At 38.9% G+C, this 10,503-nt stretch overlaps 1 pseudogene; it reads right to left on the bottom strand.

The window, feature by feature from the left end:
* Positions 1-9,118: 9,118 nt before the first annotated feature.
* LOC149169367 (methionine aminopeptidase 1A pseudogene) lies at positions 9,119-10,234 on the bottom strand (annotated as a pseudogene).
* Positions 10,235-10,503: the final 269 nt, after the last annotated feature.

Genomic DNA, 10,503 nt, shown 5'->3' with positions numbered 1-10,503 from the left:
ATACTATGTGAGCTAAACCAAATCAAAATAAACCAACATACCTTAACATAGCTCAGGGAGGATGTCTCATCTGCAAGATCATCAAATTAATGTGATACATGTATAACATAATCATAACAACATATAGACATGTAAAATTAAGTGCATTAACACATAAGCATCATTCTAGCTAGAGTCGAGTAATCAGTGCATGACCATATCAATTACACATATCATGACCTCATGCATGACAACAAACACTACATTACTATTCACTTGACCACATGCAAACATTAACATGCATAAGAAATGCATAACCAACCATACACATGCATAAACACATGTAATCAAGCATAAACGAACAATACTTATAACCAAACCTACAATAATGATACATGTAACTAAGCATACAAGATGTAACCAAGCATACGAGAATGTAACTAAAAATGCAAGATGATACATGTAAGTGACATATAACAACATGTAACCAGTCATACACTGATGATGATGCATCCCAGAACAAAAACCTCAACTTTCACATGGTGACATCCTTGCAACCATGATCAACACCATGCAATGAAACAAGCACATGGAATGTAAGCATAAGAGACACACATGCAACTGACATGCATGCATGACCAACACACATAGCCCATCTAGTCTGAGTGGTGAACCATGCTCTGATACCACTATGTAACACCCTCCTCTCACATCTACCCAAGTAACAGCCAACCAGGGTAAATATGCGACGAGAGGCTACTATGATTAGATTCAACCTCCTATGTGACCTTAAGGAAATGGAATTGACGGAAACACAACATACATACCTTCCACAATAGCTACTGGACCCCTGAGAACAATCCCAACACTTAAGGAAACTTGCCCCTGGGTCCCACATAATTTTTTAATCACTTAACCTTTGGATGCTCTCATGACATATGACTTCCAACTTCTAGGAGGCTCTGGACTCTCTCATGCTATAGGCATGCCAACATCCAGGGATTATTTTGTCCAGTTTTGTGCTAGCATCCCCGGGATTTAAGACACTTTTTTCAGGCTCAGAGCCCAGGTCACCACCCATAATTTCATGACATCTTCAGAACAGTAAAATAATTGGGAAACAATGATGATAAATAAAGTACTTGAACAAGCCCTTAACCAGACCCCTACTAGCCATGACAAAATTTTGTCAAACATATCACAAATATGTAATCAATTGTATGACATGGCTGACATCGATACCTTCCTTGGGACATGGGTCCCTATAATGTATGCCATCGTCACTAGAGGTACAACCTTCAACTACGCCAATATCCCGGTTTCCACATTAAGGACTAACATAATTGTAGCAAAACATCCTGAGGTAGACCAACCATTAGAATTATAGATGGCCTTGTACCTATTGGATGCGGTCTATGTGAGATGTTAGTTCGACCATTAGAGCTACAATTGGACCATAGTTGTAGTGGAACCTATGCACCAACACTATAAGATCTTTTGGGACCAAGGCTATAAAATTGTACATGAGTTTGCCTCTAAGATGCTCATCGCCCCATTATAGCAATTTCTTTTCGGGCAAGATCCTCCTTACATGTCAAAGAGGGCCATGGAAAATATCTCTAAAGTGGAAGATTGGTTCCCTATCTAGGAGGGCACATTCATCAGGGTCTTTGATTCATACAAAACCCCTCACGCGCTTTCTAGATTTTCCATAGACAAATTAATGTTACAGGAGGTATGTTATCAAATGACAACAAATTTTTCAAATATGCTGAATAAAGGGAAGAAGAAACCCTAGCCCATCTTCCCTCTCACTAGTGGGGCATACACTATTGGAAACTTCAAGGAAGTTGAGGCGAAAGATAAGGAGAAGGGGTTCCATTTTGTGACTTTGAATCACTGTACCTATGACCCCAAAAGAGTGGTATCAACTCACTACAAGAAGGCCAATTTCAACTGGTCATACCCGAACACCAGGAATTCTCACGAGGATAAAGTTAGAAATTGGTACAATGCAGCCATGGATTTAAGCCCAAGAGAATAACAATAAAATGAGGAAAATAAAGTTGAGCATTCCTAAGATAATGTAATCCTACGAGAAAGGTCAACCTCACTTAAGAGAAAGAAAGAGAAACAAAATTCATGAGGGGAACTAAAGAAGCACAAATGTGGAGAAACAAAATATCCTCCGAGTGACCAATATGAGGATGAAGATGATGAAATGTAATAGCAAATAAATACGACCTTAGCCAGGAAAAAGGAGTTCAAGAGGAAAAGAGAAGAATAACTAAGCCAGTCATAGAAATCAAGAGACCAATAGCCCGAAGACCAGCCTAAGAGAAAAAAGTAGGAGGAAGAAAGAAGGAAGAAACAATAGGAGGAAGAATGATTGAAAAGACAAGAAGAGGAATGAAGGGCCCAAGAGGAAGAAGAAAATAAAAGGCAGGACCAGAAAGAGGAGGAGGAGAAATGAAAACAGGAAGAAGAGCTCAAGAAGAAATAATAACATAAATAAAAAGAGTAGAAGAGACTTGAGGAGGAACAAAGGAGGAAGGCCAAAGAGGAAAAGAAAAGGCAGGGAGAAGAGGAACTAAAAATACAACAGGAAGAGGTTAACAGGAAAAATTAGCAAGAGACCAAAAAAAAAAAAAACTCATTAAGCAAGTTGAACTTCCCCTGATAGATGTTCCCCCATCCACTCCCATCACCAAAGGGAATCTTCCTCTTAAGGAGTTGGAGATTGTTGATGAGGTAGATGAGGAGGTACTGGACCTAACCAGGCTTACCTTCAATCAAGTCAATTGTAATATGATTCAAGAAATAAGGAAATATTATGGTAGGAACCCTGTGGAGCCTTTGTTTGTGACCACATAGAAGGAAATTTTCCTAAACACCACAATAAATCTTGGAATGACCACCTCGACCGTGATTGCCTTTATGACCGCAAATGAGCTAAATGTTTGGAAAATGAGCAAGTAGAATGTAGTGCTCTAAGGAAAGCTCTATGAATCTGAACAAAGAGCTTCAATAACTAAATAAGATAGCAGGAGGCTAGAAGAAGAGAATATAAAACTTCGATTAGCTCACTCAAGTGCGAAGGAATTGCGGGTCTTAATCAAGGAAGAAGATGAAACCCTGAGAGGAGCCATGGAAATGGTTTATGAAGAGATGTCAAAGCTACATCACACTATGTCCCCTATCCTAGCCATACAAGCCAACATGAAATAAAAACATTTGATGTTGAAATAAGTCATTACAGCTCTGGACAATATTCATGAGTGGACAAATAAGTATCGAGAGGCACCGACGGTTCTCCCAAAGAAATATTGGATTACCACCCAGAACAAAAAATTCCAGCTACTCATTAAGATCCAATCACGAGATAAGCTAGCTGGTGATCTTGATAAGGTCCTTGCTTCTTACAAACATATTTTGAGTGGATTAGAGTTAGTGATAAAAATTCATGGGGTTCCCTCTATTGGAGCAGTTGGAGAAGTGAATAAGCATGAGGAAATCCTGTAGGAAGTTCAAGAATTTCTTGACAGTTTCAGACATGCCTCCAACACAAAGTATTTGCAGGTCACAAAGGAGAACATTACATGATACGTGGTGGAACGCGTGAGGATGTACACAAAGCTAGTAAATCTAGTCAACCATATCAATGTCAAGAGAAGCACTCTCATTTCGAATTCCCTTAAATGCCTCCATAGACATGATTAAGAAAAACCAAAAATAGCTCCAATAGCCATTGAATATAATCTCTGACACACCTACCTCATGGAACATATGCAAATAGATGTTCCAGAATAATCTTTTACTAATTTGATAGGGTAGAATTAGCTTGTCTTGTTGTGAATGGCAAGATAGGATAGAGTAGAACAAAGTAGGAATTTTAAGAGTCACGAGGAAGTCTAAAGGTCACGAGGAAGTCTAAGGGTCATGAGGAAGTCCAAGAGTCATGGGTAGACCAAAATTCACCCTCTTTTCTATAAATACACCCTCATGACATGTTGTAAAGGACATTTAGCTTTGGACTCATTCTAGTGCATAGTGTTTTGAGAACTTATGCTCTTTTAGTTTATGCAAGGAGTAATAGTAGATTCCCACTATTGGATTCCATGAAGACCTTGTACTTTGGTGCCATGAATATTATCATATTAATGAATTGAAAGTTCCTATGGTATTTGGTGTATTGTCTCCTCATGTATCTTTTGGCGCTATTAGTTTCCTTTGTAGCACATGGATGGTATGTGATATGCTGACCTTATGATTATGTTGATAAAATAATTTATTAATATTGGCATAATATCTTTGTGGATTGTGCACTCACTTATGTTTTAAATTCTTAACAATCTTGCAATTGTCCTTGGTTGCAAAGTTTATACTTTATCTATGAGTGGTATTATTTGAATTCTTTATAACAATGATTTTCTTAAGATTCATGCTTTGAAGTTTTACTATGCTATTTATGGTACCTATTTTATGGGGCATTCATCAGTTACTCACTTGTGTTTGTTGAAGTTTATACGTTTCGTTTAGCCGATATTCCCTTTCTTGTCTGAAGAAAACTTCAAGCAATAAGACGATATTTGATCCTACGTACTAGATGAGATCCCTAAACCAAACAATGTAGATTCTAATTGGGGTTCTGAATCGGGGAGATCCCCTAGCTATCGACGTGAAATTCTATCTTGTCAACAGATTTGACGCTAGAAGTAGGGTTGATGGCCAACACCAACACACACCCTCGCTCGGAAGCTTCCCATCAAGCTAGTAATCAGCCTCGTCTTGCTTCCCCCGAAATGCCACTCCACCCCACCTTTGGTCCACCTTTCGAAGATCTCCATCTCAGGGAATCCCAACCTCCTCCACTTGAAGATTCCCCGGTGGAAGAGGAAAATCCTCTCTATAAAGTCCCATATGACCAGTTGAGGGCTTTGCGTCCTATCACTCAAAATTTCGCTAGAGGTCTGATGTGCATCCCTATCATGAGCTCTATCCCTAACTGATGCACTTCCAAACCTCACCATACCCGTTAAGGAATCCTGGTTAATTCAGTATCACATTTTATTGGGATGATTTTGGATGATTATGTGGATGTCGTTTAAGGACTCTCGATTGAAGGATTGGAAATCCCCCCAACATTCGAGAGGGAAGGCCCAAGGAGCACAGTCACGGGAGGTAATAATCAACCGTGGTAGGGAAATACATAGGGAAATAATAAACCGTTGTTGGAAAATACTCGGGTCAACGATCAACTGTTGAGGGGAAACCCCGAGGTGATCCAGGGGTAAGGAAATGATGAGAATATTAGAAACCAGATTAATCATTACAATGCATATCCTCCCCATAACAAGTGGCCTATCAGGTTCCAGAGGAACTTGGGAAACTTCAGAAATGTCAGGAACTTAAGGGGTTTAGGACATTTGACGGTCCCTCGAGGTAATGGTAGACAACCACCTCATAGTAGCAAAGGGTCTAGTTTGGGCAATGAAAGTGATTCTATGGGAGTCACCAACCATGTCATATTCCCTATGCCACCAAGAGCTAACCGTTGACAACATTTAGCCTAGATGACTCAATCCCCTTTAGGCATCCAAGGTCCACTTCACGATATGCCCCGTCACCCTAAGAAACACCTTCCAGAGTTTGACCAAGAAAAGGGAACCACAACTGAACATCATATCATTAATTTTTACTTAGCCTTGAAAATTATGAGAGTGCAATATGATGATGTGGCTTGCAGGTTATTCCCTCATACCCTAGATAATAAGGTTGCAATGTGGTATTGCTCCCTGCTAGTGGCCTCCATATGAACTTGGGAGGAATTCCAGAAAACCTTTCTCGAGAAGTTCTCCGAAGATAAGACACCATCCATGATCCTCATTGAATTAAGCACACTAAAGTTCCATAAGAAGGATAAGGTCAAAGATTTTAACCAATGATTTAGTACTATCTTGAATAAGTTTCCAACATATGTGGCTCTTGATGATTCTATCAATGTTGATTATTATACCAAGGCTCTTCCATGTGATATCGCTGTGTTCGTCAAGCACAATGTGGAAGCTAACTTAGTTGAGAACTTTGCAGATTCGCTCTTGTCGTGGAGAAGGATTGATTTGGATCTTGGGGGGAGGCCCCCAAGATCTAAAAAATTGAAATGGCAGAAGAAAAGGGAGGAGAAAACATAGTAAACGAAACCACAAATAAACTTTTTATTAAAATAGAGAATAACTGTAAAAGCTACATTGTGGTGGATAATCTGTCCTTTTACAAAATGTGGCTTGTTACTTATAACCTTTTATGGTTACAATACCACAGGTAAATTCCATGGGTGGGTAAATACCATGGGTAAATTCCATGAGTGGATAAACACCATTGGAGGATGAATACCAAGGGTGGATACCACTTTCAATACCATGGGAAAATACCATGGGTGGATGAATACCATGGATAAATTCCATGGGTGGATTCCATTTTCCATTCAGATCATTCCTCCCTCCTTAAGAAGTAATGGTCCCCATTGTGTGAAGTTCCCTCTTAAGAAGCCTCTATTGAATATGAAGAGCCACTGAAGAGAAGGGTTTTGTGTGGTTAACTCATAATCATGATGAACAAATAAATGAGGATAGAGAAAACCTGTAATGCTTGTGTGAAACTGTGATACTAATAGTGTGCAACCTAGTAATTGGCCTTTGATGAAGCATGGGTTTGTGGATGACCCATAACTATGAAAAATGAAGATCTAAGGATAGAGATACCCAGTATTCTTGTGACCAACTATGATACTAACAATGTGTGGCCTAGCAAATGGACTTCGATGATAAAGGTTGTATGTGGTTGACCCATAATATTGATGTTGATTGTTGATGAAGAGTAGGTGCCTACATAGCTTGGGGTGGGAGGAAGCGTCTCCAAAGAACCGAAGCCAGATGCCACTATGCTGAAATTATTGAATGTGAAGTAGGTGCCTACTAAACCAAGGTGGGAGGGAACGTCTCCAAAGGGAACCTGCTCTGAATTCAGCTCCAGATATAAAAACTCATCGATTCTAGGTGGGGTACTGAACCAGGGCACATTAGATATGTACCTGAACTATAAATGTGTTGAATACTTGTAAAAATAGTGGTCATGGGTGCTATAGATGCTCCTATCCAATGAGATGTTGTAAAGGTTTCTTTACCATTATAGACCTCTTACTACAACTTTGTTGATAACTTCTGCTACAGGTGATGAAATCAAATTCCATCAAAGACACATTTGAGGTATTAAAGAGATATTTCCATTGATATAAGACACTTGAAATTTCATAACCTATGGAGTGAGAAAATGATTGCAGAAAATCATGGTACACATGGCCGTGCAAGGTTCTAGACATGTGTAACTTCAATTGCTCATATCTCTCAAACCAGGAAACGAAATCAAATTCCATATATATTTTTTTTAGCTAATGGAAAATAATTTCAAATGAGATATTTTTATATAAGTAACAAGTAACATTTTGTAAAAGGAAATATTGTCCTCCACAATGTATCTTTTATAGTTATTCTCTATTTTAATAAAAAAGTTTCTTTGTGGTTTTTTTTACTGTGTTTTCTCCTCTCGTTTCTTCTACTGTTTCAATTTTTTTAGATCTTCGGGGCCTACCCCCAAGATCTGGATCACGTATTTTTTGTCTATAGGAGCCCTTGAGCATGACACCTCAGAAGAGCCTAAGATGAAAAACAAGAAAGCCCAAGCCTAAACTATAAAATATGGTGATAATGATAAGGATTCCTTTGATTTTGAGGGTTTAACCAAATCATTGAAGAAATTGATGAATGAGGTCTCTGAATTGAAAAGGAAAACTAGCGAGATCTCATCGGGTAGTAAACTGGTGAAAAATTCCTTCTGAAGGAATAATAATTCCCTCACAAAGTCAGCTCAACACTCTAATACGAATTTCAACTTAGAAGAGCTGGGTAAGGAGAATTTTTGCACCTTTCACCAAGCCTCTCATTCAGGAAAAGACATGTACGCAATGGATACACAACATGAATGCGGTAGTTACCAAATTCCTAGAGGATTAGGCCATTTGAAATGTCAAGGAAGAGTTTAACGATACAAAGGAAGAAGTCATGCCTCTCGATGAATATACTGGTGTTGTTGTATTGACTTTTGAAGTCATCCATGGGGGAGAGGTCCAATACCTCTGTTAGCACTCGGGATTGTACCTCAAGGTTGGGAAGAAGGAAATCCAAAGGTAACCACAAACCAAGCTTTCGATCTGGCATCTAGCCCTACCATACCAGAGAGGGCTCTCTCTTTGCCAATGAATGGTGGCTACAATAAATGAATCCTAGGCTAGCTATAAAGTGTGGGGATTTGTTTGAAAGTTTTGCGTACAAAACAATAAGAGAAAGGACGTTTTGGCTATGGATTCGATGCCGGTTTCTGCCAACAAACTTGGGGCAAAGTAGTCACAATGCTCAACTAGATAAAATATGCAAATGAGAGAAGAAAAGAGAAAGCCTGTTGCCCTGCAGGCATCAATCAGGGGATGAATCTATAGTGGAAACATTAGAAGAAAGAGAAACATAGGCTTACTCAATAGAGCATCTAATAGGGGATGGATTCTGCAAAGATAACCACTACATTTAACAACAAAATCATTGTGAAAGGAGCATCATGCGTGGATGGATTCTTAACACTTCTCTTAGATAATGTCGTAACAAGAATTAGCAGAAAAAACAAAGTATGTAAGTGAATTTACAAGAAAAACATGTTGGACATTAAACACCATGATGGATCCCAAATCTAAAGGGCAGAAACTGCTCCATTAAAAATACTATTCAGAAAAAGCTTTACACAGTCTAAAGCAGCCTCACTCTGCTGCAAAATTAAACCCTTACATCTTCAAAAATCGTCCTATATATACCCTATTACATATTAATTGTGATTTCATAAAAATAGGAATCAAAATAAAATAAAAATAAAAAACAAACAACCACATATGTTTATGCGATCAAATAAAATAAATTAAAATTTAAGAATTAAATTAAATCACACTAAAATAGAAGAATTGGTTTGTTGGCACTCGAATTGCTGAAGGTGTCATCGCTGGAAATCTGGGATGTTGAAACAACTGCTGATTTTATGGCTAAGAAATTCTTCCATCTGCTGTCACAGTAGTCCATCCATCTAGCCACATTCTGTCACGCCATACTCCTGCATTGATCATGGGCTCAATGGTGAATGTTTGTCCAGCTTTCATGATACCCACAAATTTATTTCGGCCATAGTGAGGTATATTTGGTGCACAATGGAAGAGCTCACCAATACCATGCCCACAATAGGATTTCACCACAGAAACCCCTGACATTGAAGCATGTCGACTGATAACCTCTCCCACTTCACGAAATCTTACTCCCGGTTTCACTATAGCTATCACTTTCTCCAAACACTCATATGTAGACCGAACAAGATGTTGAGAAGCATCATCAACTTTTCCAACGAAAAAAGTCTCATTCAGATCGCCATGGACACCATTGTAATAGATAGTTACATCCACATTCACAATATCACCTTCCTCCAATGTCCTGGCATCTGGGATGCCATGGTAGATAACCTCATTAACAGATGTGCAGCAAGACTTTGGAAAGAAGTGATATTTTAATGGGGATGGATATCCACCGGTAGCAATAGTTGCCTCATGGACCACTTCATCAATTTCATATGTGGTTATTCCTGGCCTAACAGCTCTGGCAGCAGCATCAAGGACCTCTCTGGCAATCCTGCATGTCTCTCTCATCCTTTCTATTTGTTCTGGAGTCTTAGTCTCCAACTATATTTTGTAAATCACTTGTTGGCTCCACTTTTGGTATTCCATCATATTCCCAATCCGGATTTTCAATATTATCAGGAACAAGTCGCTTAGAGGAAATTGGATAAGGTCTCAATGGTCCTGGCCAGTCAAAATATGGAAGTAGAGTAGTTCGAGTTTGGCCTTTTTTTTTAAGCAATATAACTAGCCTCTACTAAGTGCTATAGATATCTGCTGTTTTGGACTATTTTCCATAAGTGCTAGAAATCTCACCTCTGTATGCACAGATTTATGAGAGCTCCACATTAGCTTAAAACAATCCTGAGAACAAAAAGCAACATTTGCACGTGGTAGTTTTAGTTCTACGCATTTAGGACACTGAAGCTGAGCAGGTTTGCTGCAATGGACACAAACTAAAGTAGATTCGCCACCATCAGCTGCTGATCCATCCATTTTGACCAAGGCATTTCAAGACCGATCTTGCTTCAGACGAAGATGGCATAAACTATGATAAATATAAGTTGCCACAAATTTGTAAAGTAACGGAAGAAAATGAGACACCACTCACAACATATTTTGACACCTTGTACACATTATACACCTCCTTGGATTGGCTTGGCTTGATGTTTGACTTGTGTGTTGTGGTTGTAGGGTGCATGGAATTTGGAGCTGAGCTTGGCCATTCGAGTGCTCAATTTTTTAATAAAAATTGTAATTTTCGA

Source organism: Pinus tabuliformis, chromosome 4_2 (assembly GCF_031772625.1).
Source record: "Pinus tabuliformis cultivar Carrire ecotype Pingquan chromosome 4_2, CPIR1, whole genome shotgun sequence".
NCBI classification, from domain to species: domain Eukaryota; kingdom Viridiplantae; phylum Streptophyta; class Pinopsida; order Pinales; family Pinaceae; genus Pinus; species Pinus tabuliformis.
This window is presented reverse-complemented; position numbering and strand designations above follow the sequence as displayed.